This window comes from Chinchilla lanigera, unplaced genomic scaffold, assembly GCF_000276665.1.
Source record: "Chinchilla lanigera isolate Chin_1 unplaced genomic scaffold, ChiLan1.0 scaffold00041, whole genome shotgun sequence".
Classification (NCBI taxonomy): domain Eukaryota; kingdom Metazoa; phylum Chordata; class Mammalia; order Rodentia; family Chinchillidae; genus Chinchilla; species Chinchilla lanigera.
The window spans coordinates 2,845,403-2,872,464 of record NW_004955442.1 but is presented as its reverse complement, the minus strand read 5'-3'; the positions used below and the strand labels follow the sequence as shown (position 1 = coordinate 2,872,464).

Genomic DNA, 27,062 nt, shown 5'->3' with positions numbered 1-27,062 from the left:
CTCCCATCACAGTGATCAAGGGAGGGAGCAAAAGAGGGCAAGAAAGAATCATTTTTGCCCTACATGATTCATTAAAGCAGCTCACTAGTTCCGCCCACACTCGTGAGGAAGGGATTTCTTTAGGGTGTAAATAGTGAGTGGTGGGGATCAGTGGGAGCCGCCTTAGAAACTGTGCACAGAGTGGGGTTACAGTGAGTAGAAGTAATGGTTGTTATTTCCCTTGTCCTGATCGCAGCAGGTACTTCCCTATCTCATTGCTAGGAATCACCATAACTGTCCCTGTCAAGTCAAGTCAATGTCATCATCCTCCAGTTACAGGGGGAGGGACTGGGACTTGAAACCCAGCAGCCTACCCAGTGTCTCAGGCTGGGAGAGTCAAGTTCTGGTCTTGCCAGTTCCAAGGTCAAGGGTCTGCATTTCCCCAAGCACCAGAGAGTGCTGGCATCGGGGATTCAACATTACCCTCGAGGAGTCCAACTGGAAACTCCTCTGTTTAGAGACCCCAGGTCTCCCACAAGCTGAAAAAACACAGGCTTCTCTGCAAGAGCTCCTTGTTTCTTACCACCGTGACTACACATGTCCCTCCTCGGGGACCCTGCAAGGTAGATTGAATGTCCCGGGGCCTGTCACCAGGCGGGTCTGTGTCACATCAAGGAATGCCTGCCCTGTGCAGATGTAAAGATGGCACTGATGCAGTCTGTGACAACTGCTGTCCAGGTGGAGTTACAGGCACACAAGGGCTGTGCTTCCCTAAGTTTCTGGTCCAGACAGAAGACAGGGATTTCTGTCGAAGCCTTAAATGGCAGTTAGTAAGAATGTTACCAAACCAAGACAGATCAAGCACAAAACATTTATTCCTGAGTCCCTCTGGAATAGAGGACTTCCTGTGGTATGCTTGGATGATGAGGGGACCTCAGAGGGCACTGAGAGCCCAGATGGAAAGTCCTGACACTTTCATACTTGACCTAAAATTCGATGGCAAAAGCAGCACACGCTTGTTGTAATGAGGGATGCAACAGAAAGGTGTAGGAGGACAGAGGATCAGAAGAGCAGAGGGGTGAGGTGCATGGGCTGGCTTTGCCACCCACCCACCTTGGTGGCCTTGGGCAAGATCTGTGTGTTAGGTTTTCTCAATGGTGACATGAGAATAACAACAGGATGGTAGGTTCAGTGAGATCACCACCCGCACGGTGCTGAGTGCTGAGCTTGGCTCAGAGGAAGCTGCCTCGCAGCTGTTACTGAGTAGAAGTTTTGCTCCCTTCCTCAGCCTTACAGTTTCTTCTCCCTGAAGGCACCCCTTTTAGCATGCTGGGGTACATCATTCCACACCATTCCTGGGGTGCACACACAGTACCCACAGGTGGAGGTCTTTCAAAAAGTCATTCATGAATTGAACAAGTACATATTAAACACCTTCCCTGGGCCAGACGTGGTTTCCAAGTGCTATGAACAGCACAGAGAACCAGACAGGCGTTATCCCTGACCTACAGGGCTTACGAGACCCCTCCGGGGACGTCGTGCTGACTCTTGCTGCTGTTTACTTAACAGTGAATGTGTCCTGTCCCTCCAGGCCAATAAGACAAGTGGGTTTCGCTCTCTACTTTTAATAACTCTTTAATGCTGTTGCCTGGTGTACTGTGATAAAAACAGAGACACTTCCTTGTGGGAGTAAGTGTCTGTCTATACTTAGTGAATTAAAATTTGCCATGATAAAAAGAGAACAATAAATCTGGATCAAACTGAAACAAAAAGGAAAATATCACGGACTGTTCTAAGTGCTGTTTCCCTTTACCCAAATATCCTAAAAGAGACTGCCAACTCCCAGGAATAAATGTATCCTAGAATAAATGTATTAGAGCAGTATTTGATAGTAGAGGTCAAAAGCTTCAGAAATCTCAGTCATTCTTTCTCCTTACTACGGATACTAGGAATTTAGCCATATGGGAACAGTTAAGGGTATGAACAAAGATTTAAGTACAAAGATGAATAAAGTAGCGTTGTTTTGTAATATGGAAAACTAAAATCTATTCGTTCATGTGCTCAGCAACAGGAGGTTGGTTGAGTGAAATCCGTACATCTGTTCAGTATATTAATCATTGGTAGGTGATTAAATGGAGAAAAGTGTTTGTAATACATAATTTAATAAAAGATACAACATAGACATATTAAAATATTAAATGAAAAATTCCAGAAATAAACAGAGCACATTCATGTAACTTTCACTAATACATTGTTATAGCTGTTCTATTTTATTACTGGTTATTGTTGTTAACCTCTTACTATGCCTAATTTATAAATTAAACCTTGTCATATATGTACATAGGAAGAAATATACATAGGGTTGTATTATTCCCAGTCTCAAACATCCACTGGGGGCTTTGGATGGATCCCTGCAGATAAGGGGGAGAGACAACTGTATATGTACCTTTAAACTCACTTTTACAATGCCCCAGAGATTCCTAATGCTCAGCTGGGGTTCAGAACCACAGCTTTTGTGGGAATCCCGGCTGACTGGCATTTCACTTAAAGGCTGCTGGCTGGAATAATAAAAGAAATGGGGCTGAGCTGGTGTAATCTAGGCAAAGCTGCGATTCTCCTGAATGCGGTTCCACAAGGTTCTACTTGCTTTCCTTGTCTGCAGAGGGAAGAGCTGTCACCTCCAAGGAGGATCTGAAACCTAGCCCATTCTTGTGTTTCCAAACACTGCCTAACAAAAATCAGGTTGATCTGCGGTTTAAGCATTTACAAGAATCCCTGGGAAAAGCCTGTAATTAGCTGCTGGGCCAGGCTTTCTGAACAGTTCTCTTTCTGTGTAGGAGGAGGACTCTTCTGCAGTTTCCAATCAGGTGACTTCTATAGCTAAAGTCTAAAAAAGAAAAGACAGGAAAATTGCTTTTCAGTTCCTGAGAGAGCCGCATGCAGTCCAGAGGTCTTCTGGGAAATTCAGAAAGGTGTACTGAAAGTGAAGTGGGGTTGGCCACTGAGATACTTGGCTATTATTTGAAGTGAAAAAAAAAAAGGAAAGGAAGGAGGGATGGAGGGAAGGAATGAGGGAAGGAGGGAGGCAGGAAGGAAGGGAAGGATGGAGGAGGAAGGGAAGAAGGGCAGGCAACTCAATGGCAATTCTTCAAAAAATTAGAAATTGAATTGCTATATAACCAAACAACTCCATTTCTAGATATATACCAAAAAACAATTAAAAGCAGAGACTCATTTTTATTCAGTAGTATTCATAGTAGCATTATTCACAATAGCTAAAATACAGAAGCAAACCAAGTGTCCAGCGATGGATGAATAGAAACAGAAATGAATCTGGTGTATCCACATACAAAGAAATTATAGTCAGCCTTAATAAAGAAATTCTGGCACCTTCTACAACACGGATGAACCCTGAAGATGTGCTAAGTGAAAGAACCATCAACAAGGACAAACACTGAATAATTCCATTCATATGAGGTTCCCATTTATATGAGGTGCCTAGGGTCATTATAATCATAGAGAGAGTAGAGTGGACATCCTTAGGCTGAGGATAGGGCCCATAGTGACTTAATTTTTCATGGCATAGAGTTTAGTTAGGGAAGATACAGAAAGCTCTGGAGGTAGGTGGTGGCAGCAATGGCATAATAGTGTGAACGTACTTAGCACCACTAATTTGTACGCCTAAAAGTAGTTCAAATGATACATTTCCTGTGCATTTTACTACAATTAAAGAAAAAAAGGAAAAAATTGCAATTTGAGCTGCTCAGAACTGAAGAAAGTCAAAGAAATCCCTGGATGCTGACGCAGGACGCTGGTTCCTCTCCCTGAGAAAAGCTGCCACTCCTTCACTGCTGCTGCCAGCGAGTGGAGCACAGCGGTCAGGGGCCGACCCTGGGCTCAGATTCACGTTTGCTGCTTACTTGGTCTGTGATCTTGGCACTTTGCTTGGCTTTTCTTTGCCTCAGCTTCCTCACTAATGAAATTGGTGTACGGTATTTACTTCAGTGGGTTATTGTAAAAGTTCAAATGAGTTGATATGGGTAAAGGTGTAGAATAGCATTTGGCTGCGAGTAAGTGCTCTAAGTAGTAGCTGTTATTGTTTCTTGAAGGACAAATACTATAATTACTTGGGCAGCCAGATGCCACCCCGAGGCTTGTCTGCAAGAAGGTCAGTCACCTTCCTGTCCCTGTCTTCCCCAGTGTTGGCAGAGAAGCTCTTTGGTAGAGATAAAATTTTGTAGGGGGGATCTCTGTGTTAGAGGGGAACAAATGTCATGTCATTTGCTTTCAGCCCTCTACCTCCTTCAGTTTCCTCTAAGTGCTGGTTTCCCCAGCTGCCTGACCTTCTGAAAGACACTCAAAATTCTTGCTCCCATGGTGAGTTTAGTCAAAGGGCAATTGGTTCGGGAATGTCCCCAGGACCTGGGGTGAGGGAGGTAGGGGCATTGCTGCCTGCAACGTCCGGTTATAGGAAGAAGGGGTTGGGATTCATCTTCCTGGCCAGGAGTCGAGCAGGTATTGGTCCTTAGGAATAACTGTTCTTTGAGATCCTACCATGTACCTGGCTAGATGCTGTGTATTCAGAAGGGAGCCGGGCTGGGTGTGATGCTGCATGCCTGCAGTCCCAGCACTCTGGGAGGCTGAGGGAGGAAGGTGACAAATTGGAGCCCAGGTTGAGTAATTTAACAACTTAGGGAGACCCTGTCTCAAAATAAAAATTTTAGAAATGGACTGGGGATGTAACTCGATGTAAAGGCCCTGGGTTCAAGTTCCCATATTGCAGTAAGAGAGAAAAAGAGCAGATATTCATGGGCCATGTTCTCATGGTGCTTAGTTCTCGTAAGGAGACAGAGGGACACAAATCAGTTGCTATACTAGCTAATGGTCTAAGGGTTGTGGAGAAGAGACACAGAGTATGTGCAGTGTCTGACCTGGACTCAGTGTGAGAGGAGGTGACACATGAGTTGGGAACCAAAGGACGAGGAGAGGGGAGGATCAGCAGAGGGGTCCTGGGGGTAAGAGGTCATGCAGGGCTTCTGCTCCAGAAGAGGCTGATTTCATCTTTCAGGAGTGGGAGTGGGCAGGCTGCCTGGGTCAGCATGGAAGGCCCACGCCTTGCTGCCCATATACCCTGTTCACCTCTCAGGGCAGCTGCTGCCAGATTGACCTGGGCATGGGCTTCAGTGGGGATCCATTAGGAGTAACCAGCATGGGCAGCCTTGAAGCGCTGGAGAAGGGAAATCAGGCAAAGCCAGACACACCTCGCCCTTTGCCAACCCTTGTTATCTCTAGTGAGGACTAGAAAATGTGGCCTCTCAAACTTTCCCATACATAGGTGACTCCAGGAACTGGTTAAAATGCAGATTCTGACCTCCTGGATCAGATCTGAGGAGGGGCACATTTCCAACAGTTCCCACAAGATGCTCATGCTGTAGGTCTGCAGATAACACTTTGGGGAGCAAACACCTGGAAGACCTAGAAAGTGAATCAGGATGAGGGATGACCTTTCCGTGTATGTTTAAAAGAGCCAAACTCTCCAGTGTAGGTCCCTGCCCAGCCTAATATTCAAGTCCCTAAAGCTGTCTGTATATTAGTATTGTTTGGGAAATGCTACAGTTCAAATATACGCCCAAATGTTCATGTGTTGCAAACTTAATCTCTAAACTCATATATTGAGGGTTGGAGGTGGGACCTTTGGGAGGCAATTGGAATTAGATGAGGCCATGAGGCTGGGGCCCCATGATGGCATTAGTGGCTTTGTAAGAAAAGGGCCAGAGATGCAAGCTAGTACTGCATACTTGCTCAGTGTCACCAGGGCATACCTTTCACTGTGCTGTGTTGCAGCAAGAAGGCCCTCACCAGATGCCAGCACCATACTCTTACACTCTCCACACTTCAGAACCTGGAGCAAGGCTGTATTCTTAAATTCCCCAGCCTCAGGTGTTTTGTCACAGTATCCAAAAGAGGGTAGGGCGATGCTAAGATAAGGACTTAAAAAACAAAAACAAAAACAAAAAGCCTTGATGCCTGATTTCCAGCCCACAGTAGTTAAAACAACCAGGGCATCTGCTTTTTTGTTTTGCTTTTAGGGCATCTGTATTTTTCAAAGCTCTCAGGAGGCTCCCTTGCACAGACTGGTTTGGCCAGCCTTGGGCCAGACTGTTCTGCCTCGCTCCCCACCTTCTGTCTGTTTGGAGGCCTCCCAGGCCCCACTGTGAGAGTGCATGCCAAGGCACCTGCTCTATTTTCCATAATTGCTTGGCTTTCTGCAGCTGCAGCATCAAATTGGTTAATTGAATCTGCTGGGGCAACGAGATGGGTGGGAAGGCACTACAGAAATGGATGGGAGATCTGTGGGGTGGTGCTGCTGCCCTATTGCCTGGAAAGGCTCTGGGCCCAAAGAGCAGCAGTGGATGTGATTGAGAAGGGTTGGGGTTTGGGAAGCAGAACAGTGGGGAAGCTGAGGGGATCTGGCAGAGGAGAGAGGATGAAGCCAGTCTGAGAGGAGCACAGTGCTTTTCAGATGAAGAGATGCTCTGGGTTTGTTCTGGGGCACAGATATTTCCCCAAAGCCCTGGCCCTGCTCAGCCCACCTGCCACTCCTCCTGTCTGCAGTCCCTGCCTTCTCCCCTTCATACACAGCTCAGTGGGCACCAACCCTAGCTCTGTCTCCCAGAGAGAGGATTCTTGATTATGTAGGGTGTGGATTGGAGTGGGCTAATTTGATTCAGATGTCACCTTTGCCACCTAGCAACCATGTGACACAGGGCAGTGATACCCCTTTTCTAAACCTTAGGCCGCTCCTCTGATGAGAGCTTCCAATCTCAATGCTTTATATCATAAGCTTTAGACTACACCATGTGCACAGTGTGCAGTAAGGAAGAGATACTGCTGCTACTACTACTGCTGCTGCTGCTGCTGCTGGTATACAGACCCAGTCAAAGAGGAAGAGATCCTGGAACTGCTCAGTCGTGGGTTTGAATCTTGGCCTCACCACCAACTAGCTACATGACTTCAAGCAAGTGACTCCACCTCTGTGAGTCCCAGATTCCTCTTGTGGAAAATGTAGCAAATCTTTCCCATTATGGGATTAAAGGCAAATCAGCACGTGGAGCCATCCAGGCCAGAAGTAGCCACTTGAAAAATCCTATCTGTTGTTTTAATCATCACAGTGTGAGTTGAAATGCTGGCACTTTGGAGTTAACAATTCAGCCCAGCTGCCTGTGATTGTTTCTGCAGCCTCTCCAGCTCCGAATCACCATCACCCCCCAGCTGCCAGCTGGTTCCGTGTCCAAGAGCCAAGGACAGACACTATCTGTGCCAACTCAGCCACAGAACCAGACCAATGTGCACTCCTTGCAGTGCCCTGGGATTGGGAGTGTGGGAGATGGGTCGGAGTAGGGGTTGGTGCAGGCAGCAAGAGCTGGCTCCACACCCAGCTGGTCATAGAAGTGAGTGACGGGGGAGGCTGGGACACCCCCCCCCGCATCTGGCCAGAAGACTATGTGAGTGTGCCCTGGGAACCAGAGTGTGGGGACAGTTACAAAGGAGAGGAGCTTAAGAAGGGACCCCCATAAGCTTGTGTGTGAACTCCTGAGTTTTTCTCTAAGGTGCACACATGGATATCACCCCAAATGATATAACAAAGGTTTTGACAATTGACCTACAGGACAGATTCTCACCCATGTCCTGAGGTGGTCCCTCTGGGTCCCATTAGGGGCCGGACTGAAAAACACTGCATAGGTGTTGAAAATTGAACTGACATTGGTATAACAGCACACGGAAGGCAAGGTAAGCTGTGGTCTGGACCTAACCTTATCAGCTGCTTAAAAATATTCAACATTTTCAATAAGACTTTAGACTCTGAGTCTCATAATATAATATTCAAAATGCCCAGGGTCCAATCCAAAATGACTTAATTTATGAGGAACCAGAAAAATCTGACAGATTCTTAAAGAAGATATGACTGACAGATGCCAACTACAAGAGAGCTCAAATGATGGAACTATCAAAGACTTTAGAGTAGAAATGATAACCATGCTCCAGGAAATAAAGGTGAACCCTCTTAAGAAAAATGCTAAGGTAGAAAATGTCAGCAGATCAGCAAACAGGTGGAATTTTTTTAAAAATGGAAGTTTTAGAACTGAAGGAGTCCAATCAATAATTGAAATAAAATATTCACTGGATGGGCTCAGTAGCAAAATGGAGATGACAAGAAAGAGGAGGCCGGAAGACAGATCAAGAGAAATCACAGTGTTAATGACAGAGTGAAAAGACCAGGGGAAAGAAGAACAAAGGGAGAAAACATCTATGAAGAGATATCAAGAAGTCAGCGTCACGTCACGTGAATCTCAGGAGAGAAGAGAATGGTGGGGGGCACTGATGTGAGGTGAGCAGCTTACCCTAGAAGAACCCTAAGTTTCTCACTAGGTTGCTGGGTCCCAGCTCAGCCACATACCACTGCTCTTCCCTTCCCACAGAGCATGAGCAGCTCGCGAGGGACCGCATGGCGCTGTGGCCAAGGTCATCCAGACCCAGCTTCTGTGCACCTATGAGCAAGTTGCTTTACCTCTATGAATAGCAGTGACCCTCCCTCTTTCTCCCACTTGGCCCCAGTATAGCCAGAGCATATGTTTATGGGGTCCCTTCTTAAAGCCTCCACTTTCTTGTCTGAGCAGTGGGGACAATTAATTTACCATGAACCTTCCTATGCATTCATTATCTCGTCAAATCTTTGAACAAATATGTAAGGGATGATGTATTCTTATGGCCATTTTTCCACTACAGAAACTGAGGCTCAGAAAGGAGAAATGCAGTGAGTTTAGCCAACTTTACAGTGTGGGAGAGAACAGTGTCCACGAGCTGGCTTCATTGCAAGTGCCAGCCCCAAGTTTAAATTCAGGGGAAGTCCTCAGGACCCCTCCCTTCACATCAGTTTGTTACAAGCTCGGCATCTCCATGACCACCATTAGGCCAATTATTTGCTAGAAGGACTCCCAGAACCCAGGAAACCACTATTATAACTACAGTTTTATTATAGCAACAGGATGCAAATTATATCAGCCCAGAGACGCATAGAACAGAAACCTGGAGGGTTCTACACCTTGGGCGTCCAGGCATTCTCTCCCCATGGAGTCCTGGACAGTGTTACCTCCTCCTGGTCGCCATTTGTGACAGTAGACACAGAGTACTTTGGCATCCAGAGTTTTCTTGGTGCTTGACACCATCCTACGTAGATTTCTGACCACCCACCTCTAACCCCTCCTGGAGGTCTAGTTTCTCCAGAGGACAGAGCTCATGCTGCATGGCCCTGAAGCACGCGTCACAAGTCACACTGCCGGGCTGTCCCACAGCCAAAGCCCACAGGCACTTTCCTCTCAGAACCTGCCATGGGCTGAGAGAGCCGAGGGCAAAAGCCAGACTTCTCTCTGGTATGACTTACTTTTGCACTCTGCAGGAAGTAACTGGTGACTTGTACAAAGTCATCCAGCTGGTAAATGGTTGAGCTGCACTTCCAACAAAAGATGGCCGGTTCCAAAGCCCTCCTTACTCTTAGCGACCATGCTGTGTATGATGCATCCTCAGATACCTGGCGATTTCATTATATTGCAGATTCTGATTTGGTAAATCTAGGGTGACACCTGGACTTCTGGATGTCTAACAAGTTTCTAATGTGCTCTGAGGATCATACTATGAATAGCACTTCCTCTGTTCTCCCACAGGACCCCCGTATAGCCATAGCAGGCAGCCTCGTGAGTTTGGAGAAATAGCAGGGGCAGATTACCAGGGCTGGTAGAGTAAGAAGGTTGTGTTTTTCTCTAAGTACATTGAGAAGCCTTTGGGGGTTTTGCCTGGGGCAGTGATAGATCCATGTGAAAAATGTCATTCCAGCTGTTGACTGGGGGTTGCAGGGAAGCTGGTGGGAGGAGAATCATCTGCAAGGCCACTATGTTGGTCCTAGAGAGGTGTAGTAGTGGCCCAGAGTGGTGGCACAGGGATTCAGAGAAGTAGCTGTGGAGCATGATATTGGAGGTCGACTCAGTGGAACCCGCAGGTAGGTAGATGTCAAGGACCATTCCTTCTTGCCTAAATTACTGAACTCTGCTAAGTTGGAGTTTCCTCTCTAGATCCCGGTTCCCACCTCATGGGCTGTTGTGGGACTAGCAGGGAATGATGCATGAACGTGTTCCACACGGGCTTGGTGCATTGTGAAGACTCAGTGGTTGGGAAATTGAACTTGGAGATGGTTAGAGGACAGAACCCCCACCACGTGGTCAGTGATGGAAGCACAGATCTGTTACCTCCAGGCCATCCCAGGGTTTCCACCTCAACTTCTCTCTTCCAGCCTCAAGGCTACCAGAGTCCACCCAGGTGGGAAAGCTTGGCTAGATCCTAAATATCCTTTTGGGTTCCAAAGGCAGCCTTTGAAGACCAGACAGCTGCCAAGGCACCCTGGGGATTTTCTTTCCATCTGGCTGTTTTACATTTTGGGTGCTCTTGGGTGGAGGATCGTTCAAGGCACACCCCCGTGGCAGGTAGCACCAGGCAGCTGAGGATTCATCCACCCACATGTGGCCGTGCAGAGGCTGGCAGTTAGCTTGCTCTGTGCCTCAGAGCTAGCGGAAGTCAGCTCGGGCTCAGCGGCCTCAACCAGCACCTGGGGGAGTCTTGCATATGGAATAAGGTCAGAAACCAGAGTAACCTTTCCAGACATCCCTCCATCCATCTCCTTTTCTTGATGTCAGCAGCCCGGAGCTGCCAGGCAGCAGCAGAAAGCTACACTTTTTGGATACCACGGCCAGGTAGGGGAGTGTGGCTTAGTGGAAGGGTGCTTGCCTAGCATGCATGAGGCCTTGACACCAAACAGGAGAAAAAGGGAATGAAAATACCAGTGGTTGTGGGGCTCAGGCTGTGGTGTCACCTGTCTCCCAGAAGTTCCAGGAAGCCTTTGGCTGTAGTGAAATGAGCTTTGGCTGAGAAATTGGAGGCCAGACCCTCAGAGCTTAGCCGCTGTACCATTTTGAACAGAACCTTTGCATCCCTTTAGCCCTCTATTTTTCATCTATCAGATGCAAATAAAGTCTGTCTCTGGGGATGTTCACACAGTATTGACCATAATAATAGCAAACACATATATAGAGCTTCCTACGTGCCGGGCTCCGCTCCAAGGGCTTCACATGGGATAGCGCATGTCATTGTCTTAGCAACACTGTGGCAGAGGAGTCATCTTTATTCCCGTTTTGTGGATGTGGAAACTGGGAAAGTGTCCACACTTGTCCAAGGCCCTGGAGCCAGAACTCAGACCCAGGTCATCTGGACCAGAATGTGGGCCCTCAGTGACCAGGTTATACTGTCCCAATATGTATTTAGCCCCTACTCTGCTGACGTGCTGTGTTAGTTGCTGAAGAAAGAGCAGTACCTTTATGGTACTGGCATTAGAGTCAGGGCTACCCAAATGACCTGAAGTCAGCATTCCTTAGGGACACCTGCACGCCCACGTTTACTGTGGCACAATATACAATAGCCAAGATAGGGGACCAGCATAGGTGCCCATCGGCAGATGAATGGATAAAGGAAGTGTGGCATATATACAGAGTGGAGTAGTATTCAGCCATAAAGAAGAATGAAATTTTTGTCATTTGCAGAAACATGGATGGATTTGGATATCATCATGCTGAACAAAGTAAGCCTGACTAAGAAAGACAAATATAACTCATTTTTCCTATCATGCAAAATCTAAAAAGGATGACAAAGCCAGGCATGGTGGTGCATGCCTGTAATCCCAGCACTCAGGAGGCTGAGGCAGGAGGATCATTGCAAATTTGAAGCCAGCCTGGGCTACAAAATGAGCTCAGTGCCAGCTGGAACTGCATAGCGAGACCCTTCCTCAAAAAGACCAAATAAATAAATAAATAAATAAAATTTAAAAAAATAAAAAAGGATGACAAGAAAGTAAAAGGGAAACTATTATTAGACAAGAAAAAAGAAATAAGGGGGAAGAAGAGGTATTGGGGGTAATAGGGAGTTTGTTTTTGTTTTTGTTTTTGTTTTTTTTTAGGGAGTTTGAATATGATAAAAATATATTACACATTAAAACCCTCCCCATAAAACATGGGGGGAGGGTAAGGGGCTGATGGGGGGGATGATTCAAGTATGTTGTGTGCACGTACAAATCTGCCAAAATGAAGCCCATTAATCTGTGTCACTAATGTTCACTATTAAAAATGTAGGAAAATAAAAATACAGAAATTCAAGAATTTAAAAATATGAAAAACTTTAAAATGATAAATACCTAAATAATGATAGAGTGAAACATCAGAGAGTGCCCAGAGAATGACTTTAAATTGGGTAATAGATGCTAAAAAAGAGCCACTTGTTCAAAAAGGGGGGAGAAGAACATTCTAGGAAGAGGAAATGGCAACGCAAAGGCCCTGGGGCATGAGCTTGTTTGGTTCAACAGGGGCCGCCTGGATACTGTTAGTGGAGGGAGTGAACCGTGCAATGAGGTCAGGGCAGTAAGTCCGGGAGGAGTGCGGCGAGGTGGTGCGTATTTGTCCCATACCTACTGTGTGCCCACAGCTATCAGGTGCTGGGGAACAGATGTGACTGCTGGCTCCATGAGGACTGGATGAAGTGACTTGCACGCAAGGACTTAGCATATAGCAGATGCCGTGTGGGTGTGATTTTCTCTCTTTTCCAGTTTGTAAGTCAATGTGAAAACTCCTTCTCTGGGCTTCTGCCTCCCCCAGCCCCTGCATTTGAGCAGTACCAAGTGTAATTGCTTCTAATGGAAATCATTGTTGAGACAGCTTTAGGTGAGGGCATCGTCTACCAGGCAAAACAAAGCAAGTGGGTGAAGGATGGGGTAGCTGGTGAGCCAAAGAGTCTGGCTCTCCCACCTTCATGAGTGGGGTCCCACACTGGCCAGTGAGGCTTTGGGGCCTAACTGCTGGTCACCCCTGTCGTACAGAACAGGCTCAGGGACCAGGACAGTGTCCAAGGATCTGGCTGCCGAAGTTCTCATTAGGTGTCTGCTGTGGGGTTTTGTTTGCTGGATTTACTGGGGCTGTGGAAGAAGAGGAGAGGCAGCCTGTGGCTGGTTAGTGGGTAGATTCTTCCATCCTGGTTCAAGGCCACGCGTGGCCTCTTGGTGGTCTCTTTGGGAAGGAGAGGCCAGGACGCTTAATCTATGACTGGACAACCTTGTGCTAAAGTGAGAGCATTTGGCCTCATTACAAGAAGTGTTCCTAAAACACACTGGGTCCCTAGGTGACTTAAAGACTGTAGGGCAAATCCTACTTCTTCAAGGGATTTAGTGTGGCTTGGACAAGAAGGCAGAAGAGGGGTCAGGGAAAGGGCTCCTAACTTCAGAACAAGAATTCAGTGGGTTTGTCCCATCAGTAGTAATAGCCAACCATTACTGAAAGCTTAATATCGTCCAGGCTCTGTCCCAAGCACCATATACATCCTATTTGAGTTGATTCACAACAACCAAATAATGTAGGTTCTATTATTACCCTATTTTACATGGGAGGAAATAACCTCAGAGAACTCAAATTACTTGCTACAAAGTTAAAAGTCATTGCATTCCTTAAGGTAAGTCTAGCTACTGTAACAAAGCAGCTGTCCTGATTTTGACACAACAGAAGCTTTTTCCCTGCCTGCATAATGGCCTTTGTGGCTTCTGTTGAGTGACCTTCTACGTGGTGGTTGGGCAACCCGGGATCCTCCCAGGCTCTGGCGTCTTGTGAGGGTTAGAGGGTTTTGCCTCCAGCTAGTGGAAGGCTGAGAGGGAGAGGGAGGTAAATGGAGAGAGCTCTGAGGGTTGCATGAAGACTTTATGGTCGAGGCCTGGAAGGAAGGTGGGCGTTGGGAGATGTGGTCCAGCTGTGTGTCCAGGAAGAGTGGTGAACAGGCTTTGGGGACCACACCGCCATCTCTGCTACGTGCACCCCAGCAAGCAAAGAGCAGAGCCAGCCTGTGCCCCAAACAGACTTCCTTTGCTGCTTCCTCAGGCACCTTTTGCCTCCAAGTTCATGGTCAAGTTCAACAATGGGGAAATCTCATTCCACCGAATTCCAGATTGGCAATAGCTGGAAGATCTTTTGGCTGGCAAGCCCTGGGCACCTACTGATTGGTGAAACACTTCTATTTATCAAAACTGCTGACACTCTGCAGTACACAGGCAGCCCTCAGAACAGAATGAGCTGGCTGCATGTGTCCAGAGTGCTGAGGCTGGGAAACCCTCAGTTTGAACCATGGGATTCTGTGGGTTTCCTGGAGTTGTGGCCGGTCAACTACAGTTGCCATCTGCTGCGGGTATTGACTCTGGTGGTGTTTTCACCGCTGCATTCCCAGTGATTTCTCTTTAGCGGCCTGAGTGTGAAGAATTTGGGGAGAGCGTGCTGAGTGCTCCTCTGTGCAGACTTTTCAGCCTACTGCTCGGCTCCCCCCATGGAAACTTGCACAAACAGAGTATCTCACTCTGCAAACGAGCCCTGTCCCTGCTGACGCTGACGTGGCCCAGCCAGGTGTGGCGTGGCCCAGAGGGGAGGGAGGCCTCTTAGAAAGGTGAATGGAGTTTTTAAAAACTCAAGCCTCTGCTCCTCCCCCAGCTTATGGTTTATGGATGCGTGTCACATGGAGGAAGTGACAAGAAGGTGCTATAGGCAAAGGAGATGTACTGATGGCTTTTTAATATTGTTACAAAAGATATATACATATATATGTATATATTATACATGTGTATATGTACTATGCATATACATGCAGGTATACATATTTAGAGTTTTAAAATATATATTTATGAATATAGGGACCGGGGATACAGCTCAGTGGCACAGCACCTTCCTGGCAAGTGCAAGCTCCTGAGTTTAATTCCCGGTACTAAATAAATAAATAAATACATGGCTAGGTAATCAGTATATTAATAAATATTAATGGTTGACATTAACGAATATTTATGTGAATAGTATTCACATAAAACTAAGTATCATTATATATGATAAAAACTGTGTACACATATATATGCACAGCCACAAAAGGAGAGGAGTAGAATAAAAAAATAAAAATCCCTAATTTTCTCTACTTAAAGGTAGCCATTTATAAAATTTACTATAGCCTCCTTCTGGAATGTGTGCACTCATACGTATCTGAGTGTTTGTATGTCTTTTGTTAGCATCAAAAAAAAAAAAAAAAACAAACCCATACACACAATTTCCTGTAACTTGCTCTTTTCCTTTACTGTATGCTAGACATTTTTCTGTTTTAACATATCCTTGTTCATTTATAAGTACCTTGATGAACCAGGTCCTGTGGATATAGCCGTGAACAAATTGGACCAAAATTCTAGTCCCATCAAATTAATAGTTGAATGAATATGGGGAGACAGGCAACAAACAAGACAGATAACCAGGTTACGTAGTTTACAGATGGTGTTAAATGCTCAGGAGAACATGAGCAGGGGAAGGGACCCTGCGGGACAGGGAGAAAGGTGACAATTTTTTAAATGGGAGCCAAGGAAGGCCTTACGGAGAAGTTGATTGTGGTGTGTGTGTGCGTGTGTTTGTGTGTGTGTGTGTGTGCGCGCGCGCATGTGCCTGGAAACATTGTTGGAAAGCACATCCTTGCACACTTCTCTTTGCTGGCCTGTCCAAATGTTCTGTGAACTAAACTGCCTGCAGCAGGATGTTCCTGTTAAGGCACATATGTGTCAATTTTGATAGCCATTGTCAAGATTTGCAATCCAAAGAAAAATTTTTTTACCCCTGTGTGTCTCCTTGAAGCATGAATTTTCCCAGGCAACCAGTGCCCAGACGAAAAACCAGGCCATCCCAGAAATTCCCTCCTATCCCTTTGGGTGACCACTACCCCTCCCCCCAGGATAACCACAATCTGATTTGTCTCACTGTACATTCATTTTTGCCTCTTTCTGACCTTTCAGTGAATGGAATCATGCCACTTCCTTTGTAATATTATTTTTGTGACATTATTTTGTAAACATTATCTATTCATATCACTGTATATAGTTGTAGATTTTTCCATTCACATTTTTGGGATAATATTTTAGTGTATGACTATACAACAATGTGTGTGTCCAATTTTAAAAGTTGAGTGATTTTAGCCAGGTATGGTTGCACATGCCTGTGGGAGGCTGAGGCAGGAGGATTGCCATGAATTTGAGGCCAGCCTGGGCTACATAGCAAGACCATGTTTGAAAAAACAACAACAAAACAAAAGTAGAGTGATTTGTAAACACTGAATGAGGTGCTCATCAAAATAAGCGTCGTCTCCTTCAAAGCATAATTAGAGACACTGCATGCAGCAAAAGGCAAGGTCAAGGGTAAGGACTTATAGGAGGTCATCAGGACCCAAACTCAAACCCCAGCATTACCACTGTACCATGGGCTGGAGTCCATCTGAGCCTCCACTTGTTGCTGGGCTTTGATGCTTTATCTTCCACTAGAGTTCAAGACAAATGCCACTGTGACCCACATTATTTATAGGTTAAGGGATTGTGTCCACCTGGATGCAGGAACAATTAAACAGGACAAGCCTTGGCTGGAAAGGAGAAATCTTGCATTTCTTCCCCCAACTCCCGTTCTCTTGAAAGGTGTGGCCTGGCCAACAAGGGCAAGCCTGCAGTGTGTGCACCTGAGGCCCTGTGCCAATGCTCTGCCTGTCCTGCTGCCACTCCATAGGGTGAGCGTGAGCACAGCAGCCTTACGGGTCCCGCCTGAGTGCCTGTGGTCACTCTTGGACAATTCTGCTCTTTGCGCTTACACCCCAAGCCTCAGTCTGGAAAATGGAAGGATATGTAACCCCTCCTAGGTTTTGTCAGGATGGAATGAGATCTTGCATGCTCAGGGATGCAGGGGCTCAGAGCCTTGGCTTCTCTCCTTTAAATCATGTTACTGTCACTCAGAGCAAGTCTGAGAAGATTCTTTTGACATCGCCTCCAGCCTGCAGTGCATGAGAAGATCACAAATAACCGTGGCAGAATTCCTCATCATTGAAGTGAGACATATTTTGTAACAGCTTGGGTCATGCAAAATGAAATGATTGCATAAATCAAGCTCAACAGTGCCTTTTTTTTAAAAAAAATCAGAAATGAGGCATTGTTCTAAAGAAATGAGGCTGATTTCTTTGAGTGTTTTGATTCTAGTCCCCAAGTTAATGTTTACGTGAGGATACTTAGCCTAGATCCATGGATCTGAAATCTGGCTGTACATCAGGCCACTTGGGGAAACTTTTTAAAAGTGCAGGTGTGTGGGAGCCACCTCCAGAGATCTTGGCAGTTGGCCATGTGTCTCTCTTCCCTTATCATAATGGTTTTAAAAGTGCTATACATTATACCCCAGTGAGTGTAATGTGCAGCTGAGCCAAGAGTCAATGCCAGAGGTTTCCTAGGCAGATTACTAGGTCCCTTTTCCAGAGTATCTGGGTAGAGCTGTGTGGGCCTGGGAATTTATATCTTGAACAGGTTTCCAAGCTCCTGGTGCTGCAGGTCTGGAGTTCAATTTTTAAGAATCACCACAGTAGCAAACTACAGCCCATAGGGCAAATCTGATCCACTCCTTGTTCTATAAATAAAGCTTTATTAGAACACAGCTGTGCACATTTGTGAATACACTGACTTTGGTGCTTTCAACTACGACAGCAAAGTTGAGTGCTTACAACAGAGACCCGAGGTAGCCCTCAAAGCCCGGTCACAGTGTGCCCACTGTGGCTTATAGTAACACCTCTGGGTCCTTTTAATCCTTTAGGCATTCCTCCCAGAGGAGAGTTGACTTGTGGGATCGGCAGCGCTGAGTGTGCATGGAGAGGCCCAGGCCTTGTTCTAGGTAGAGTGAAGCTGCCTCCTCTTCTTCCTGGGGAAGTTCTGTCCTTTGCAGGTGGCATTCTTGTGACTCCTTCAGTGAGCCATTGGTCAGGTTCCAGCCTGCAGCAACAAGACCTACACAGTTTCTGTCAGAACGGCTTAATCTAATGGGACCAAATAGTAGGGTCAGACCCGCTCCGCAACCCAGCTGGACCACAAGACCACCTGAGATTTTGATTCTGCACCGACCCAGACTACACATTTGACCTCCACAAAAGTCCTCCACACCTAAACCAATGGACAGAATCTTTCAGGGGTAGAGCTGGGTACTGAGGGGGAAGATATGGTTCAATATCCCCATAGGGTTGGTTCCTTAGCTGTTTTGTATCCAGCTTAGAAGGCAATTTGCGGTGAGCATCTCCTCCGAAGCCATGCCAACATCTCTAAAACAAATGTGCAAAGACGATCCTCACTCAGCGGTATACATTTGGTGGTTCATGTAACAACAAGCACATTGCTTTATAGTCACAACTTTAAATGCTTCCTCCAAGATGGTGTGATTCACACCCAGATCTGAAAGTGATTCTTCAACCCATATGTTGTCTTAATAAACGCAGGCTCCAGGTGGCCCAGTCTCCACACAGGCATGAAGCAGTGATCCAGAGGAATTTTAAAAGAAATTTTAATCTTGACTTCTATGTCTTAAGGAAGGAGAGAGATCTAATTCATAAATCTTATCCCCTTCACAGTGACTTCTGAGCCACTTCTCAGTGAAAGCCCTTCCTCCACTCGCGTTTTCTGTCCGCTGACTTGTTCTGGAATTTCTTGTGTGCTGCATTCCCAAATGCTCTCTAGCTCAATTGGGGTGACTTTCTCCCACTCCGTCCCCAAGCCTCTCAGCTACCTCCCTTCCCCTTGGGTCTGTCTAGCACCCTCCCCAGTTCAGCGGCTTTCCTTTGGTGAGTGGCATGAGGGAGATTTGTTACTAGCAAAAGGAAATCTCACCATCCGTGCTTTTCCTTTACTGTAGAGTTTTCCCACCCTGGCACTTGTTGACATTTTGGTCTGGATAAATGTTTGGTATGGGGGCTGGCTGTCCTGTGCATTGTGGGATACTGAGCTACATCCATGCCTGTATCCCTAGAGGGCAGTAGCACAACCCCCATTGAAAAGTAATAATAAAAAATATCTCCAGACATTGGTAAATTTGGGGGGCACAGCTGGCCCCAAGTGAGACCCATTATATTAAAGAATTCAATAAGTCACTCCAAGCTGGTCTAATCTGCAGGTCTGGGCAACGGGGGCCTTGACCTTGGGCCTCCTGCATGAGGCATGAGTGTTCCATGGAGTGAGGAGTCCGAGGCATCAGGGAGCCTGCATCTTTTCTGGGTCACCCCCACCTACTGAACTCCCACGGTGTCCTGCCCAGACAGCCCATGCCTGTCTCCTGGGCTTGCCCAGGGCTCTTCAAGTCTGTCCTCAGGAAGGTGGGCCTGATGCCAGGGTGTGCCCTCTCAGCCCAAGGTGATAACCAAAGGGATATCATGATAGTACTCCCCTCCTCAGGGGATTGTGTGGATTAAATGGTGTATTAAAGCAGGGCTGGGAAGCGCTGTGGCCCTGATCAAATCTATTATTGTATTTTCATACCAAGAGTCCCTAAACATAAGACAGTTTTCTCTTGTATCTGCTGCCACCCATTCAGATGTCCCTGTGCTGGTCCCTAGAGAGGTGCTGTGACCATCCCCAACAGGGTGTCTTTGTGGGGGATTTCATGGAACTTTCTAGGGCCATGCTGACCACTGGCACCTTTTACCTTCCGTGCGGGGCTGAGGACCTGACTCCTTTGCAACCCCCGCCCTCCGTGATTCCTGCCGGACTCAAGTGGTTGGACTGTGCTCAGTGCTAAGAAGTCAGATTCATCCAACCATTCTGTTTTTCAGTTTCAACAAATTACATGAGATATTCGATTCATGATAAAATAGGCATTGTGTTAGAGGATTTTGCCCACCTATATGCTAATGCGCATGTTCTGAGCACACTTGAGAGAGGCTAGGCTAAGCTGCAGTATTTGGAAGGTAGAGTATATCAAACGCATTTTTGGCATATGGTATTTTCAATTTACGGTGGGTGTATTGGGACATAATCTCATTATAAATTGAGGTGCATCTGTCTGTTTTTACTCCTAATCTTGTCCTTGTCACATGGGAGGACCAAGGAGGGGTGATGAATGATACTTTTTTCTGTTTGAGGTAAGAAAAGGAGAAATAATGCCTAGCTTTGAATTTTGGTTCCTACTGGGCTACAAGGTGGCTGGGTGACCTCAGACACTCAACCTTTTAACCCCTCTGAGCCTTGAATTTCCCATCTGCAAAATGGGGTTATAAATAGTACCTTCCCTAATTGAGTTGTGGTGTAGGTTAAGTCCAAAAAGTACATAAAGTGCTTTTCTCATTGCAGGGTACGAAGAACTCAGAATTCAATATTGCTGATTTTTAATTATTTTAATACATTTGCCTAAATTGTCATTATCACTGTTGGAAGGAAAAACATGAAGAAAAATTTCTGCCCAAGCAGCTGGTATGAATCACAAAATGAGCTAAGAAAACTTAAAAAACATCACCCTTAAGTCATGGATGGAACTTCTTAGACTCCAAGAAATGTCATAGCTGAAAGGGGCCTCAAAACCCATATATACCCACCCATTGTATAAATGGGGAAACTGGGACCCAGGAAAGGGCCAAGATCTACCTTGTTGTAAAGGAAACCTAGAACCATAGCTTCTAGGTTTCAGAAAGGAGGAAACAAGAATGGCAACAACGAAAAGGAATTTGATAGCTAGAGGGAGTTTTGCACAAGTTGCAAAGCACAGTGACTGTTTGCTGTTGCAGAGCAGGCCTGTGGGAAGGAGAGGGGAGGAGAGGTTGCAGAGGTGTGCAGACCTGTTGGGGTCTCCAGCAGCAGGTAAGTCAACATCTGATGAAGTAGGGGACCCCTCTATGGTGAGGAGTTAGGAAGAAAAATGAAATAGCCCAGGATGGGTCTTTGCTGACTTAGTGCACTTTTTTTTTTTTTTTTTTCAGGAATGGGTGAACAACTTAACACAGCACCTAAGAGTTGGCTGTCTGGGTACAGTTGTTGAGATGTTGTGGCTCCAGCCATGATTGAGGGGTGTCCCTGCCCTGTGTTGCTAGGCTCAAAGTTGCATAGGGGTTTGAGTGAGAACTTGGGGTACAGAGGAGAATCCATCGTTTTCTTGAACCAAACTTTCAAAATGAGGAGCTGTCGAGTCTGCTCCCATTGGTAAAGTCAAAATTTTTTTCTTTTAATTTGCAGTGTTTATCACACCCACATTCAGAGTCATCCAGCTTCCCTTCCAGAACTGGCTGCCTTGGCAAATGAAATTAGCAACCAGAAGAGTTTAGCTCTTCCAGGGAAGAACAAATTCATTCCTACAGCAAATATCAACATGTAAAATCACCTTGTCCCTGATTTGGGGGGCTCCTTGATCTGTCCTAAACCAGTGAGTGATCCCCCTTCACCCCTCTGGACCTTGATCTTCACAGCTATACAGTGAGCCAGTGAGAGCATCCACTTTGCAGTGGTTTTTCAACTGGGTTGATAATGTCATGAGATACCTAGGGTTGATTGTGTGTGTGTGTGTGTGTGTGTGTGTGTGTGTGTGTGTGTGTTGCTGGCATTTATTGGTCAGAGGCCAGAAATGCTGCGAAACACCTAAAAGTTCATGACAGTCCCTCACATCACAGAACGAACTGGACTACAATGTCCGTAGTACTCAGTGACAAATTCTGCTCCAGAGGGGCTATGTGGAGATGCAGTGCACTGATGATCCATGGGACAGGGTTCATGCTTGGCTGAACACATACCAGTAGTAGGTACTTAGTAAAGCAGTGGTGCTCCTCCTATTCCTTCAAAGCCTGATCCTATAATCTGATGGGTGCTGCTTATGCTTTTGTGTTAGCCAGTAGTATCTCCCTTATCTAAGCTGCCATGGTGACTGGCACCACAAAACTAGATAGACTTACTGATAGCCCATTACAGAGAAGTTAGATCTAAAAATCCAGCCAGTGAAATGGGCAGGATGTCTCTATGCACTGTCTAAGGAAGGGAACCAAATTTCTATGTCCTCACCTCTCTGTGGAGGGTGATTCTCTGAGGCTGTAGCCTTCTGGGCACTTGAGAACCAGTGAGATTATGGAGAGGACACAGTGTGGCCAGGACAGAGTGCCTGGGCCTGTGGAAGGGGATTATTTTATACTCAGTGGGGGAGGGCCACTAAAAGGACTTCATGTGAGTAAATTTTTCTTTTACTACTTTCCCTCTTAAACTTGAAAAAAAGCTTAAACATGTTAACTGTGTTTGATACAAAATTTCTGATATTTCCTTTGACCCATTCAATGGACCACTGAGTTTTCTTATGCATTCAAAGTCATAATTATAAAAAATAAATGATTTTACAGTGAATGTCCTTTGCCTCTACAAAGAAGAAAGAAATTGTTTGCTTCTTCCTAAAATGGCACCATTTTACTGTATTTTTTTTTTGAGTCTTTGCATCTATTTATTAGTTACAATCTACTACAGTAAGTTATTTCACATGGGAAACCAGATGACCAAATGTATTAGTCCATTTTCCATTATTATAATAAAAAACAGGAGGTTTGGTACCTTATAAAGAAAGAAAGTGTACTCAGCCCATGGCTTGGGGAGTCTGGAAGTCCAAGATGGGGTAGCCCCATATGTTTGACGTCTGGTGAGGCCTCATGACAGGTTGCCCCATGGCAGGAATGTGTGCAGGAGACATCACATGGTGAGAGGACAAGCCAGAGAGATTCAGGGTCAGGCCCCTCTTTTACAACAAGTCACTCTCGAAGGAACTAACTGGAGTCCCATGAGAACTACCGTAGTCTCTTCTGAGGGCAGCACCTCCAATGACGCAAATACCTCCCATCAGGTTCTGCCTTTTAAAGGTTCTACCACCTTTGCACTACCACAGTGAGCACCACGCCTTCAATACATGAACACTGAGGGACAAACCACATCAAAGTCCTAGCACCAAGTCTGTCTGAATTGTTTCTAAATCCATGAGAAGTAAACAGGTTCTCAGAGAAACCCTGAAAGCCTGGGAATTCCTCCTTATGGACTTTGTGCATAGACTCTGTGATATCTATTCTATTCTGACTATTTAGATGCTTTTTTATTACCGTTTTTGGGGTTATCAAATTGTTGAGAAGTTGATTCTGGAAGACTAAGTGCAGTTAGAATATATATCATCCAGTAAAAGATTAATGTCCACTTTCAAGTAACAATCAGTAGGAGTTTAGGGGGGTGACTTAGAACAAGAGTTTCAGTTATTAATGTTTCTAGAGAGAAGGACTTCAGGGATCTAGTTATGAAGAATTGGCTTCCTTCCCAGGTTAATTTGCTTTAAGTATTGCAGATTGTATCACCCACTAGCCATATGACTTGGTTTCCTTAGTCATGAATGGAGGAGAGAGGAGACTCTGGCCCCTGTCTCCGAGCCCCTTTCTAGGCTCTATATGTTTAACCTTAATTCTCTATTTTCTCCAACAGTGTACTTCTTAGAATTTACAGGCATGGCAAATCTTGATGTTCTCCTAGGCAACTTTTTTTTGTTTGTTTTCCGGTACCGGGAATCGAACTCATGACCTTGTGCTTGCCAGGCAGGCGCTGTGCTGCTGAGCTAAATCCCCAGCCCCTCAACTTTTATTATTGAAGTCATTACTTTTAGTCAGCTTTAGCTTATAATTTGCATTTTAAATTTTTGGCTTTTTCAAAACCTGTTAAAAGTTCCATAACTTTATTGAGCTATTTGCAAGTGCTGAGGCCTGCCAATTCACTCAGATGGCCACAGCAGCAATGGCTTTGCTTCTCATCAGAAAGGCTGAATCACTCACGAGCTCCCGCCTCTCAAAGGCCAAATGACTCACCAGCCAAGTTCCCTGCAAATTGGGATAAGGAGCGTAGGATATTAGACTTCCTTTTCACTTTCTTTCCTTCTGGTGATATAGATGTGGATTCTCTGATAGCATCTCTTTTTGTTGTTTTCTTTCCAAAATAATATGCACTTGTTTTAAGAAGTTCAAACTGTACGTACTTATATAATACAGAAAGGGGAAGTTTCGCTCTAGAGAAAGTCACTCTTGGCAGTTTGGTGAGTTGATGTTCCTCCAGATAATTTTTCTTTATGTATGTTAAATTTCATTTATGGGAAGGATTGTGTTTATATGTACTCTTTTGCACCTTGCATTTGTCTCCTAGCAATACATTTTGAAGGTTTTTCCATTTAGCATATGTAATCTGTGTCATGTTTAACACATGACATGGATTTCCCTGGTATTGTGACAGCTGAAATCACCTAATGAGTGTTTTCTAGGGTGAGCAGAGGTGTCTCCCAAGGCAGATCCTAAGATGCCAACTTAAATGCAAATAAGCTATTAGGGAGGTGACCATAAGAAGCAGCAAAGGGGAAAAGGGAATTGAGGTAAGAATGGGAGGCAAATCATTGAAAGACATTTGACGACTGGCGTCTGCAGTCCTGGGGATCCTGCAAATCCCTCTCAAGGTCCGTGCTCCACTACATGGACCCAACAAAGCTTTTACACTTACAGTCGCTGCTTATTATGGCAAAAGGACTCAGACTGCAGTTGACCAAGGGCGAGGTTGCTGCTGTGGTCTGAATGTTAATTCCTAAGATTCACACGCTAAATCCTAATCCCCACTGTGATGACATCAGTACTGGGAGCTGTTGGGTAGTGATGAGGTCAGACGGGCTCCACTCTCGTGAATGGGATAAGCGGCCTGATGAAAGAAGCCACAGGGTACTGCACTGTCCCTTCCACTGTGTGAGGCCACAGCAAGAACAGACCGTCTGTGAAGCAGAGAGCAGGCCCTCACCAGACACCGATGTGCTGGTATCTTGATCTTGGGCTTCTCAGCCTCTAGGAGTAACTGAGCAATCAATTTCCATTGTTTCTAAGCCACCAAGTTTATAATAATTGGTTATAGCAGAGCAAACAGACTAACATAGGCATATAGGGCCGAGTGAGGGAGAGACCGGGCATGAGCTTCTGCTTGTCTTCGCCCACTAGACTATGTGATCCATGCACAGTTGTTCCAGCATCCATAGGTGCAGTCCGCACAGAATATTTCCAGGCAGAGCCTTGGTGTCTGGGGTCTGTAACGGGGTCATTCACAGAGGCATGGCTGCCCATCTAAGTGGTTGACCACAGTCTCTAGCCCCTTTAGAGGTCAAATTGATATTGAGTGGCCTAAGGCACCGACTCCAAGTTGTACTACTGACACAGACAAGCTGGCATGGTGCAGGCAGAGCACCCTGGGTGACCAGGGTAGGACACACAGCAGAGGCTGCAGGTAGCCTGCAGCATGGGCCAAGGGAATGGGCAGAGCACTGATAGCTTCAGCTATACTTCCTTACGGAGATTTTGTCATTTCCAGTTTTTCTTTCTCACAAACAATGCAATAGAACAGGAATCAACAAAATTTTCTGTAAAGAGCCAGATGGTAAATATTTAAGGGCTCAAGGGCCACATGATCGCTCTTGAAAGTACTGTATGGAGTAAATGTTTGTGTGCCCCCCCACCCCCATTCATATGTTGAAGTCCTCACTCCCAAAGTAATGATGTGCCCTCGTGATTGGGACTCGTGCCCTATAAAAGGAGTCCCCAGAGAAGACACAATCAGAAGACATCGTGTGTGAGGAAGAAGGACCTCACCAGAGACCAAACTTGCAGTAACCTAATCTTAGACCTCAGAACCTCCAAAACTACAAGAAATAAATCTCTGTTGTACATAAACCACGCAGTTTATGGCATTTCGTTATAGCATCCCAAACAGGCCAAGACAGCAACCTTGCCTAAAAAACAAAAGCACTCTTCTACGAGTAAATGGGTTTGACTGTGTTCTAATAAAATTTTATTTATTAAAACAAGGGGCAGACCAGATTTGGCTTGGAGGTTCTAGTTTGCCAACTCCTGTTATCTAAAATATCTCTGTGTGTGTGTGTGTGTGTGTTTGTCCATTAGTGCAGGCATATCTATGGGATATGTTCCTAGAAGTGGGTGCTCTGAGTCACAAATTATGACATTTTTATTTTGAAAAGATAACCCAAAAGTGGAGCCACCTTGGTCTTCCACCAGCCACACCTGAGAGTGCTTCAAATTTCCTCTCTTAAAACCCCTTTCCCAAGAATACAAGACCTATACAAGGAACACATTGTCCATTGTCATGCTTGAGCTTTGGAGAGGCAGGGAAGGATAGAACATTTTGCCCTAGAGAAGAAAACCAAATGGAACCTGAAGAGATCTCATAAGAGTGTATCTTGCTCTAGATTTGGGCCCCATGGGGAAGGGAACTCTGGTAACTTATTCTTATTTGGTAAGATCAGACTTTACATTGCCCACTAGGCATGGTTCCAAAAGACCTTCAGCATTACCTATTTTTTAGTGTTTTTCCCCCAAATATCTCAGAGAATACTTTAGCAATTTCCTCTATTAAACTAAGATTCCATTCCTAATGCCTTCCTTCTGTTGTAAGGGATTTTCATGTAAATGAGGTTCACTTGTGCATGCCAAGCACATGATTGAATATACAAAAAACATACATGGTCTAATTTTTCCCTAAGCTGACAGGTACTGAACAGCCTTGATAGAGGTGACACAGTGTTTTACTTGCCCTAGTGTACTAGGTCTTTCTGATTTTTAGACATTGGATGGGTTCTTATTTTTGTTTTTCCACTTTTCTTTTTTTCTCGTTTCCATCATTTAGAATTCTTGATGTGAACCCCATGGAGGAGAACAGAGGCTCGTTAGCATTCAAGTTCTGTTTTAGGCTGCATATTTTAGCTGTTTTATTTGATAATCGGCATCCCTCCTGGGATCCAGCCTGCCTTTTCTCGCCTCACGCTGGGTGAATCTTTGATATTTCCCATTCTCTAGCCCTTCATTTGTAACACAGGCACAGCCTTCTTCCCCATTAGTGAGAGGGCACGCTTGGACTACCCACATGCAGATAAAGAATTAGGCAGAACTTGGCTAGGAAGATAAATCAAGCTAACCATCTCATTAGGTTTGAAAGACCCAAACTGAACTTGTGTTGGAATGTAACAAAGAAGACCTCGGACGAGACACGTAACCACACGGGAAGGGAGAAATTGCCCTAACTCTTTCTCTCAGCAAATAGAGACAGGAAACGTGTGTGTGTG

The 27,062-nt window shown here is 45.5% G+C and overlaps 1 protein-coding gene across 1 annotated transcript in view; it reads left to right on the top strand.

Annotated features, from left to right (window-relative positions):
- Positions 1-27,062, top strand: part of Syt17 (synaptotagmin XVII) — a gene marked incomplete at its 5' end in the record, with an annotated part of 78,485 nt that overhangs the window by 49,163 nt on the left and 2,260 nt on the right.